The sequence below is a fragment of the Rhagoletis zephyria genome, unplaced genomic scaffold (assembly GCF_001687245.7).
Source record: "Rhagoletis zephyria isolate East Lansing unplaced genomic scaffold, Rhagoletis_zephyria_1.1 Rzeph_scaffold_05385, whole genome shotgun sequence".
In the NCBI taxonomy this organism is placed as follows: Eukaryota; Metazoa; Arthropoda; class Insecta; order Diptera; family Tephritidae; genus Rhagoletis; species Rhagoletis zephyria.
In genome coordinates, this window is record NW_016162468.1 from 14,156 (window position 1) to 27,001 (window position 12,846).

The 12,846-nt window shown below is 32.6% G+C and overlaps 2 non-coding genes across 2 annotated transcripts; both read right to left on the reverse strand.

Moving 5' to 3' along the window:
- Nucleotides 1–3,961: 3,961 nt before the first annotated feature.
- Nucleotides 3,962–4,034, reverse strand: TRNAR-ACG (transfer RNA arginine (anticodon ACG)). Its single transcript has one exon. It is a non-coding gene; the product is annotated as a tRNA-Arg (tRNA).
- A 5,892-nt stretch (nt 4,035–9,926) lies between these two features.
- On the reverse strand, nt 9,927–9,999 carry TRNAR-ACG (transfer RNA arginine (anticodon ACG)). The gene has a single exon. It is a non-coding gene; the product is annotated as a tRNA-Arg (tRNA).
- Between the last annotated feature and the right edge of the window lie 2,847 nt (nt 10,000–12,846).

Consider the following 12,846-nt stretch of genomic DNA (forward strand, 5'->3'; position numbering starts at 1 on the left):
GCCAATTCCATATAGTAGCTGCTATAAGAAAATTATGCAGAAGAACAATTTTTCGACTTTCATCATATGACGATAAAAATATAAAAGTTTTTCGTTAAACTCGGGGCTAGACAATCTTTTTCTAACATCAGTTCCACGTAATAAAAAAATATTCAATTCCCTTTTTGAACAAAATCAGACGAAAATATCCTTGCCCTCACATCCCTCTTCGCAGCAAATAGGCCATATTAAAATTACATACATATATCTAGAATCAGAACCACCGTTCCATGTCCCTTTAATTTCTTGTCACGCGAAAAGTATGTACATACCTCGCTTGGAAAGTAAGCAAGATTTGCGAAATTTCTAATTTGAGAATTTTTTATTAAAATTGAAATGTATACAAAATTTTTTTTTTTTTATTTGTATGAATAAAATTCCAGGAAAACTAAAATAGGCATACGTTTTTTCCTTTAAAATATAAAAAAATGCAACGTTCTTTGGCAGATATTTTACGAAAGAAATAAGCCCAGGAACAGATCCCTCTTCCTACAAACCCCCCTATAGCACTAGAGCAAAATAAGACATTGCCAAGCAAAATTTGCTTAGAATTCCGCATAGTTAACAAATTTCACCCGCCCTAATGTAAATACAATTGTATATACATACTTGTAAAGTAGAAGTGATGGAAAGAATGTGATTTATCAAAAAGTCGTATTCTACACAAATCTCAAATTAAAAAGTAAGAGGAGGGCGTGAGTTTCAAGCGTGTTGTAGCGTTCCGTCTTTTTTGTTTGTTTTTTTTTTGCTTAATTTTTTAAGTTTTTATCGCCAACTGCTTGAAGTCGTCTACCTAAATTTAGCCAATTGACTTTGAACTTGAAATGTGGAGTTCATTCACATGGTTAGTTTTTTTTTAGCAAACAAAAACATAACAAAAAAATAGTAGCAAAAATACATACATACTTATGTATGTACATATATATGTATATACATATGTATGAGCATATGTTCATAACAAAAGCACAAATGCAAGTAGATACACATTTTTCGATTGTTTTCTATATTTATTTGAAATGTATGCAGCACTTACATATGTTAGTATGTTTGTATGTATGTACATTCATTTAATAAAAGCGACCAAGATCTATAAAATTTTAAGCTCGAAATTAAGCGAAGGTAGAACGACTAAAAACCAATCGATTTGTTATAGATTTGCCAGGAATTAAGTGCCGAAGGCCTAGAGGGATGAGTGTTTTCCAAGGTTTATGATTTATGTAAATACAAAAAATATATATATAATCATCCTATTTTTAAACAGCGATCTCCAGTTGAAGCTGCTCAGCACTGAAAATGGAACAACACCGAAACCGAAACCGGTTTTACTTTAACCCGAATTTTATCTGGGATGTCAGCTTTTTGAACTAGCCAACCTCTGCGGGTGCGTCTAGGTCAATGTATTTCTATGTCCACTAGGGTGGATCGACAAAAAAAGTTTTTCCAGTCCACCCCTAGGATTAAAGATATTTTGAAAGCGATCCCAAAAAAATTTTTTTTTTTTTGCCACGCCCCCTCCCGATGGGCTATTTACTTTTTTTGACACTACGTCGCCATTTTAAGTCCGATTTTAATGAGCCGTACACCGTTGTTCATGGCTTGGAAGCCGCCACAATTATTACCTTAATCATTTTTTAGAAAAAGTTTCACAGAATTTAAAGGCCTTTTCGACAGACTAAAAAAAATTGGAATTTAGGTATGATGTGAAACGAGATACCGACAGTCACTACTAGAATTTGAAGGTAAGAATTGTGGCGGCTTCCAAGCCATGAACAACGGTGTACGGCTCATTAAAATCGGACTTAAAATGGCGACGTAGTGTCAAAAAAAGTAAATAGCCCATCGGGGAGGCGTGGCAAAAAAGAAAAAAATTTTTTTTGGGATCGCCTTCAAAATATCTTTAATCCTAGGGGTGGACTGGAAAAACTTTTTTTTTGTATGGGGACCGATCCGCACTAATGTCCACTTCTTAATAGATGATCTTCTAACCTAGCTTATATGAAGAGTTACCTTTCCGATGTATTGTCTGTTCTTCTTTTACCCTTCAAGACGAGTTATGACGAGAGCAATTCTGACGGACTTCGAGTACAATTTTCTCGCTACTGCATGATGGTTGTCTTGACCTGAATGTACATATGTATATATGCATTTGTAAACCACTCTTAGTTCAAACTTAATTTAATCTTAACCTATTTTACTATTTTACATTTTTAATTGTGTGATTAATTGCATTTTTATAGCGTCGTCAAATCATTACTCGATCGTTCGCTTATGATCACCACCGAGTTGGGCTTTGACGAAAAGCGCCGCCTCAATTAAATAAACTACATATCTGAAAAATGTGTTTGCAGAATGATGATTAATGTACGAAATCGCATTTTTCATTTGAATCGAACCAACTTTGTCCAGGCATTCATTGAACGATTTATCAATTTTGTATTGCGCTGAGCAACTGTTGTTTAATTGACACACTAATACCTTCGGCTGCCCACAATAGTTGACCCATATTTGCTGGGCACTTGGCCGTACAAGTGTGTGTGCGAATGTACATACAGTGATTCAAATAAATGACCACGTTGTGACTTTTTTTTTTTTTGTAAATATTCTCAATGTTTTTCGTGCTAAATGTTTTTGTTATTTTTCTATAAAAATACCGTCAAAACTTTAACCAAAACCACCGTTTCAAACTTTATACCACATTTAGGAAAATGCAACAAATTTTCAACTTTTCAATGGATTTTTGGGATTTTGTTTTGTGGCGAATTTCTTAAATATGGCAACAAAATTAAAAAAAAAAATCAACGCCAGTTTTTGTAAATTGCACTTGTTATAAAAAAAACTTGTAAAAACTCCAAAAGCAGTCTCCAAAAAAAAAAAACTCAAAAATCAACGCGATTTTTTAGCCGGTTGAAACTTGCACTTCATTAGACAAAAGTTGTATGTGCCATAAAACTGCATACCCAAAAAATGTTCTAATGATTCAGATTAAAAAGTTGAAATATTGATAAAAAAATTTTTGAATTTTCCTAAATTTTGTATAAAGTTTGAAACTGTGATTTATATGGTTTGGGTTGTTATTTTCATAGAAAAATAACAACAAAAAAATGTTGCTCGCAAAACATAACGGTTATTTAAAAAACAAAATCAACACGTCGTCATTTGTTTGAGTCACTGTATGCGCATATATATGCATGTGTGCACACATTTGTATCACTTAACTACATAAAGCTAATCAAATAAATTTGTATTTTGCTAATAATTGAGTACTGAGTGCTCTACAGTGTACTCCAGATAAGGCAGGCGGCGGCTGGTGGATGCTGGTCTGGAGGGCGGTGACTGTGTTAATAATTTCAAATTGTGCTCAAACATACATATGTACATAAATATATAAAAGTATGCATTAAGTACTGAACTGCAAAAATATGTACATACATATGCATCTACATCAAGCGTTTCGCATGTAAATACTTTTGCTCGCTGACTTTTCTATGTCAACTCGAAATCATCAATCACAATTTTATGTGCGTTGCCGTGGGCTAATTGCAACAATTGCTACTTGCAATTACAAAAAAAAAAAACCCAATATATAACAATAACAAAAACCTAATTTCACAGCGCAATTTATCATTCAACAGCTCAACTGACATTTTGTTCGAGTGTCAAGTTAATATGTAAATTCTAAGCAGAATTTTCGACATGAATACTACATATATGTATATAGATAGTTATATATATTTGCTTAGATATGCAAAACTAGAAAAAAAAAAACAATTTTTTAGAAAACGTAATTGTTTGAAAAGATTTGAGCTCACGAATAGTTACAACAGTCACTGTAGGCATGCAAGCCAGCGTTTGGCTAACTTTTATAAGCATTATGCCAAGCCAATAATAAAAAATAAAAAGTAAAAAAAAAAAAATGCTTCGTCGATCCTGCCAGGAGTCGAACCTGGAATCTTCTGATCCGTAGTCAGACGCGTTATCCATTGCGCCACAGGACCGTGTGACGAGCGTATGCACGAGTGCTAACTTAAGCTTAGCGTGGTGGTTAGGCCAGTATGCGTGTTATGTTCTTTCTATGTTTAGCATTGAGTGATAAAATGAAATAAATTATAAGATGAGATTTTTATGTTTACTTGCTGTAATTTGAATTATTTTAATTTTTTCTTCTCTCTTTTGTTGATATGTTTGGAATGATTTAACGAAAAACATTCTTAATAGCTCAGTTATGCATACTTAACGTTGCATAAGAGTTGTACAAATAGGTACAAATAATAAAATTGTACATAATTAAAAATAAAATAAAATTAGGGGTCTTTCAGAAATCAAATCAAATCAATTTTTAGAATTTTGTCTGTCTGTATGTTTGTATGCGCATCACTCGAAAACTAAAGCTTGGAATTGAATGTAGTTTTCACCGATGTATTGTTAGAGGTCCAACTTAAAATATAGAAAGAAAACAAAATATAGAGTTGCCACCTGTAGTAAAATTGCAGTTAAGTAAAATGTTAAAATAAAGTTAATATTGCAATGCGGATGTTAAAAGAAAGAAATTTAAGAAAGCTTATAGCCGAAAATATTTTTATAGAATCTTGCTACCTGCTTGAAAATGTTAATTTAATTTAATTGACAAGATAAATTAATTATTGCAATATGGGTATAAAACTAAAGAAGTTTAAAAAAGTTTACTGCGGAAAATATTGTTGGAGGAGGGTTGCCACATTTTAAAATATTTTGTTCAATTAAATTGATAAAATAAATGAAATTTTACACTACGGGTAATAAACCAACGAGGTTTAAGAAAATTTACTGTTGAAAATATGTTTGAAGCAGGTTGCCACATATTTGAAAAATTTAATTCAATTAAATTGACAAGAAAGATATTAAATTAGGTCATCTTTGAAGAAATTGCGCGATATGTAGACTCGAGTTATATAAGACAATAAATTTAATTCCTATGAGAAAGTCAATATTTTACCTACATACTTTCTAAGTACCTTCGAAAATAAAAATGAAGTCTAATCGGCCTCCTTCTTCTTTCTTAGAGATGCAGCTATTAGTCTATAATCTGACAATCTCATTCGCCAGCTAATATTTATGAATTTCTAATAAAATATGTTTAATACGAATTTCTAAAAAAAAATCAAAACTTTTCTATTCCGTTTGCGGCCCGCTGACTTTTTCAATGTCCATTAAGCAATTACATACGACACATCCACAATAGGAACTACAAATCTGACACTCACACTGAAGTCAGCAAAGTTTGTTTCTACCACAAATCTACATTTATCAAAATGCAATTTAGAACATGCATTCGCGGCATTGACATAATTTTTCACAAACAAATTACAATACTCCACTAATGCTAATGCTGGCTGGTTTAAGTGCCTACTTGCTGTTAAGAGATATGAATATTACGAGTACGAAAGAAAAATCTGGTTAGAGTCATTCATCATTTTCGTTACATGCTTTTTTATGTAGTAATTGTTTAAATATTTTTTTAAAAATGTTCTGCTCATGCTTATTCCTTGTAATTAATGTATTTTTCAAATCAAAGTGTTCATGGTTATTTTAGTATATTTTTCGCCTTATCTTAAAATTTTTAAAGAGCTTTGAAACATAAAATTTGTATTATTTTTCGTTTTGGCTTTTTGCTTTATTAAGTTAGATTGCTGCTCTAATCGCCTTTGACAGGCGTAACTGACGCTTGTCGCCTGCCTGCTCCACTTGCTGCTGGCGGAATTCAGTTGTACGATCGTTTTGTTGAAATGCCACCAGCGAAGCGAATTGCATAAAGCGTAGAATATGCATAAAAGTGTAGAGTTCTTTTTTTTTGTAAGTTGGCACTTGACAATCTGGTGAGTCGAAGTGTGTTAAAGTTCCTTACACACTGCCACACAGGAGGTGGCGCACAGTGGGAAAAAATGTATCGCTTTGTATAAAAGTCCGCTGACTACGCAAATCTTAATCTATTTTATTTTTTATTTTTTTAATACTCAGAAGGAGTTTTACTATAACATGCGACTGTGTTAAATTTGAATTTTTATAACACAGTAGATGACCTAGAAAATTCAAGCCAATATGACAGAGGAATTGGTAATGGCGTGATCCTCAAGTCTTGAGCCAATTCTTCTGTCAAATTGGCTCCAGTTTTGTATGTTGGAGCGTATTCTGGTTTTCGTACGAATCGGAAATCATGAAACTTTCCTATCATTTACTACACAAAAATTTCAAATTTTCGATTTGTACGAAAACAAGAATTCGTCTCATTATAAAAATTCCAACTTATCGCAGTCACATGTTATGATGAGTATTAAAAAAAAAATTATGTTATTGATTAAGATGCGAGTAGTTAGCGGATTATTGTCCAAAACGATACATTTCTTCCCACTGTGTGGCGCTAAGAAAATTGCACCAGCAAATTCAATCTTAACAATTGAGCTACGATTGTATGATTTGAATATATGTACACCCATGGCCAAAATAATAGAAACGCCTTATTTTCACCGGTTTTGGCTATATTTCTTTTTTATTTACACAAAAGCCATATAAATCCCTTCTTCAAACATTGTGCAAAAAGTATAAAAATTCTGCTAAGTTTTGTCTAAATTTTCAACTTTTTATTCCTGTTTTAAAAAATATTATTGAGTATGCAGCTTTATAGCCCATAAAATTTTAGTACCATAAAGTTTAAAGTTGCTAAAGAATCACGTTGATTTTCGGCGATTTTTTTCTCCACATTTTCTGCCAGATTTTCGAAATTTTTTTTGTATGGAAGAAATGCCAAACACCTTTAACAAAAAAAAATATCAAAAATCCACGCGATTTTTTAGCAACTTAAAACTTACATTTTATGATACTTAAATTTTATGGCCAACTGCACACTCAATAAATTTTTTTAAAATATGATTAAAAACTTGAGCATTTAGATGCAACTTTACAGAATTTTTATAATTTTTGCACAATGCTTGAAATATGAATTTATATGGTTTTTATTAGACATTTAGCTGCAATTTTATTAAAAAAAAAAAATAAATATTAAATAAACAGAAGATATATAACCAAAAGTGGTCAAAATATGCGTTTGTATTATTTTGGCTATGGGTGTACTTTAGCTGCAACTGGAGTAATAAATATAAATTTAAATATTTATTAATGATATGAGCGCCGGCTTAAACAGTAAACTAAATCGATTTGTCTTCTTAAGTGATTGTTGGCGCATTAAAAAATGATTAAAGCCAGCCAAAAATAGATATCCTTCAAATTTTTTTTTTCAAAATTAAAACCTAATAATTATGTTTTTTTTGGAAATTAAAAAAAAATAAAATTTTTGTGGCGCCTTCATTTACCAACCATACAAATCGCTAAGCTTCATTAACCGACTTCAAAAAACGGAGGAGGTTAGCAGTTCGTCGGAATATTTTTTTGTAAATTTTTTTTATTTTATGTATGTATGTTACCGCATAACTTTGTTTAGATCCTATAAGTGGATGGTAAAGAAATTAACGATAATCTTAAATTTTTATATGTGAATCGAAGTCGGTTTTGTTTTTTGCTTAAAAATTACTTGTTTTAATTATTTGACTTATATTTTGTAATAAATTACCAATTCGCATGCGCATTGCATTCGTTTCGAAGCAAACATTTCGCACAGTTCTGCGCATGCGCAACTTCTAAATGCACTTGCTGCTCGAACAAGCAATCGATTTATTTCTCATTTACCCCATTCCCACTCCCCCAAGTCAGGTTTGTGCTACTGCTTGCTGTCAGTCGTTGTTTGTTGCTGGCATGTCAGTCAAATAACAAATTTGAATAATTTTCGCGCAAACTCCCTCGGGCAATAATTGTCATTCAGCAGCGCCTCAAACACAACAAAAACAACAACAACAACTAATAAAAAGCAATTCGTGCAATCAATTGAAGCGCAAACGCCAACAACAATTTTTATAAACTTTTTTTTTTAAGATTTACTTGTAAATATGTATCTAGAATTTTTCAATTTTTTTCGCTCTATTTGACGCCAAACTGCCGTTGGCCGATCGCAGACAAGATAGCCATGTTAATTTAAACGTTTGCAATTTGTTTGTTACTGTGCAATTTTAATCGTATGCGCATTGCAATTGTTTTTTTTTATTTTTATTTTTTTTTTATTGGATGCCCACTCCATATTTGTATGCATTTCTCATGGCACACATAGAGGGCACGCATTGTTGTTGTTGTTGGTGTTGCCATTGAATGCCTCCGGTCTTGTAACTATGTACCTATTGCATGCCTCTTCGCATATTTGTTTGTATGTATGTATGTATGTATGTTTGCATATTTGTTTGGTGTGAAAATGGTTGGCGTTGCAATGTCGTCTTTGCCGCCGCCGCCGCCGCCGCCGCCGTCATCATGATCGTCGACACGTCAGACATCTGAACAATTAATCAACGAAGGCAATCAGACTGACGAATGCAGTATGCGAGAGTATACGAGAATGCATGAATGAGTTGATTGGGTGGGAGTTGGTTTTTTCGAAGTGCAATTTGTGAAGTGTGACTGGAATTCATTAATTTCAATGATAACTTAATAATTTGCAAATATATACCACTTTGTTTTTTTTTTTGACCGATGAATGCTGGGAGTTGTAATAACTAATTTCATTGCCTTGACTATACATAAATAAGCATCGAAAAGCTGTGAAATCAGATGATCGCAATGTACCTATCTACTTTTACTTCGGATAGTGCAGAAAATGAGAGCTTTCTTTCTATAAAAACGTTGTATTTTAAATTGTTTTTTTTTTTCTCTCGCTAAAGCATTAATCCTGCAACAAGTACAAAAGTGGCACCATGCAGAATATTTGTCGCAGCTATTTTGTAATTTTTGAAATTTTACGATTTCTTTAATTTTAATAATTTAAGATACTTCAAAATGTCAAAATTAAACGGTGAAAATGTTATTCTTGCCAAAAGGAACGAATCTAGTGTCACCAAATGAAAAAAAAATACAAGATGACTATTTAAAAGATGACTCTGATTTGAGAAATTAAAGTTCCAGTTTTTACAATTTACGGGCCTATGACTTTTAAGTTAAGGCGTGCGAATAAACGTTAGATGACTGCGTATGGTGCTACGAGGCGTATACGTTACATACGCACCTATGGGTATATGAGTATGAGTGTTTATTTTTACTTTTTTTTAGTATATTTTTTAAGTTCTCATTTAAATACAATTTCACGATGGAATATTGTTCCTTCTACAAAACTGAGGATAATGCATTTTCTAAGATAGGTCCACCTACCACCATTTGCGACCAAAAACGCGTTTTTGTCGAAAAATATAACAGCTGGTGGTAGATGCTCATATACGTACATACATATGTGCATTAGGGTGGTCCTTAAATGTAGGAAGCAAATTTTACATCAGATTTTCTAAGCCCCAACCCCTACTATAGCCGAAGATATCACATATAAATTTTGGTCCCATTTGGAGACGGTTAAGGCGTGTCGCACAGTGGTTAAAGTTCAGATTACCCTATGAAGAAGTCTTAACACGACACCGATCGGGACCAAATTTTATACGTGATATCCTCGACTTTAGTAGTATCGACTTTGAAAAATCTCCCGAGAAAAATCTGAACTTTGCCACCTGTGCAACACGCCTTAACCGTCTCCTATCGGGACCAAAATTTATATGTGATATCTGTGACCGTGGTATTACCGATTGGGGGGGTGAGACTGAAAAAATCGTTAATTTTATTTTTTTAAGGACCACCCTAATGTACATAGCTTGCAATACGATTATAGTTTTAGATGTTATCTGGGTCAGGGAAACAATTTTTTGGATTTTTTTTTAATAGTGACAAAAAAGTGCTCAATAAAAAAATAGTATTTAAAAAAATCTACATGTTACCGATCCTGCCAGGAGTCGAACCTGGAATCTTCTGATCCGTAGTCAGACGCGTTATCCATTGCGCCACAGGACCCTGTATTCGCGCCACCACTTATTACACCCAACACACACTCACCAAATAGTATTCAAACACTTAATTTATTTCAAGAAATCTTATTAACACTTTTGACTCCTCTAAGTGCAAGTATTTCAACAACAATATAAATTCAAACATTTATCATTAATATTTTATTAATAACAACACTTCATTGCCGCCCACAGCGGCCGTCACCATTGTTGCCGATTATTAAGCATTAGGCAAAAAAACAAACACACACACACACACAACCTTACACTAAGTGCCAATTGCCAGCGATCGTAAAATATAATTGACGCCCGTGGCGGGAGTGCTGTAGTCGGGGGCAACTGCAGTCACTAAGCATTTGACAGCAATCATTTAAGGCAGCAGTTGTGCATTATGTTGCAGCAACACGCGCTGACATGTGGATGGTTTGTGGAGTTTATTAATGAAAATGGGTAGAAAAAATTTGCAGCTGTCAGATCGTAAAATTGGTCCATAAAATATCAACAACAAAAAAATGCAGAAAACTTTAGACGATACCGATAAAAGATTTTTGCTGTTGCTATGACAATAATGTAGTGATCTTCGTTTATGGGTTAGTAAAATAAAAAAGGCGGCGCATTTGAAAAGCGTATACGGTTGCTAAATGAATTTGGTGGGAATACGAACATTTGAAAATTACCATTTGCCATTTTAAGGTATAGAAAAATACTATACATATTGGAAATATTAACTTTAAGTTAGTAATAGATAGACATAAATTAAATATTTTGACTTGACGTGCATACATAGATTTATGAAATGCACATACTTATGTTTGTATGTTGTAGGTACCCTACAGTAAAAATTTATCAATTGCTAAAAAATAACTAACTAGTAGTTAGCTTTTTTGTGGGATTTCTATAAATACCTCACTTTTATATGCTAACTTTAAGTGAGTCGCCAAAGTCATGCAGTATTAATGCGAACGTTATCGGGAGTAATCTATTAAGTAAATTTCTTACTCCAAAATTTAGGTGGCAACCCTATTCCGAAATACACTGGAATGAATGATACATATCTTGAGCGTATATGTACTGTGCATACTTAAAAAAGTGCTGATTGGAATTAACAAAATAAAAAGTTGTATTACATAGAAGAGTGGCTACTCTGATGGAAAATATGTTCTGCCCAAAATTTTCAACAATACCTTTGATTTGATATCCATATTGCGATGTTTTAGATAAATTGTGTATAATCTTAAATAAGTGGCAACCTTACACTATTATCCTAAGGGGTAACATTTTGTATATAGGGAAAGCATTGCTTAAGAACCTTCTCTTGGTACCCATGCATGGTAAGTAATATTTTACCTTTTTTTCTGAACAAAAAATGAAATAAAAATATTTTTAATTAGGGACCTTTAAAATACCTTCCATTTGATACCCATATTATGATGTTTTAATTAATTTGTATCTAATTTCGAATAGGTGGCAACCTTATACGAGTCTTCTCGGAGATAGTGCCTATTCAGATATCCTTAAAATCCAAAACATTATCTGTGTACAAAATTTCATCAAAATCCGTTTCCGAGAACCCTATGGGTATATATGTATATGTACAAGAATTGCTCGTTTCACGTAATAAGATAAAAATATGCCACTGGAAATCGTGTACGTGATTGTTGGACCAAAATGTTTAAATAAAAAAATATATATATATTTGTCAATGTTATTGTGGCTTATTAACATTTTATTTTTATTTTGTTACTTTTTCAATTTTTCCTAATAAACAATCGTGGTACAAAGCTCAAAAAATAATAATTTTGCGCGGGAAGAAGTTCGTCGGGTCTGCTAGTAGTACATATTTTACAACACCATAAATCTCGCCCGAAAATGATTTGAGTGTTTTCACTAAAAATCGTCTTTGAGTGCACAAAGGTAAAATGGGTGGATTTTCAGTACACCAGTCACAATCATTTAAAAAATAATTACAAAGGACTTAGATTTTGTAAGGTATTTTTTGAAAGGAATTTTATACATTATTCTACTGTTGTATTAACTCCGACGACATAGTTATAATTCACATTTGATCACATTATTGAGTCAAATGTCCCACCACTTACAATAAAATGACCCATAATGAAATATTAACTTTGCTTTATATGAATATTTTAAAAACAAAAATGAATAAAAAATAGTCATTAAATTCATTTCCACGTCAAGGACGTTCCAACAAATGAACCAAACGGGAACAAAATGTTTGAGAACGTTTCCGTCAATAACAAAATGCGAGCGAAATTCTCGCGAACGTTCCCAAGAAGTACAGAGTGAGAACGAAACTTTCGGGAACGTTTCCAGTGAGAAAAAAATGATAACGAAAATATCGAAAACGTTTTCGAGGAGCATCAAATAAGAAAAAAGTCTGATAGAGAACAAAAATTTTTGAGAACTTAACTAACTTAATGAGAGGCGACTCTGCGTGTTGTGACTAAAAGTCGTTTAAATAAGAACCACGATTTTTAATTCTAAGCCAGAGGAAGTCTGAATCATTTCAACTTCCAGCTCATCTATCATTAGGGTGAACTGACCATTTACGGAGCAATTTTTCATTTTTTGTAAAAAAAAAAAAAAAAAAAAAAAAAAAAAAAAAAAAAAAAAAATGGGTGGCCTAATGCCAATCAGTGGANAAATTTGCATAGTGATCTTCCAGTTATTTTTTCATTAATTTTAATGTTCAAACATTTCAAACTAATGAACGCTATGTGAAAAATTTTTTCTTTTCGCTTTCATTTTTCGCGAATAGTTCAGAGAAGATTTGTTCCCGTTTCGTTGTCTGTCAGAAAGTTCCTGACATTTTAGTTCCCAAATTGTGCTTCGA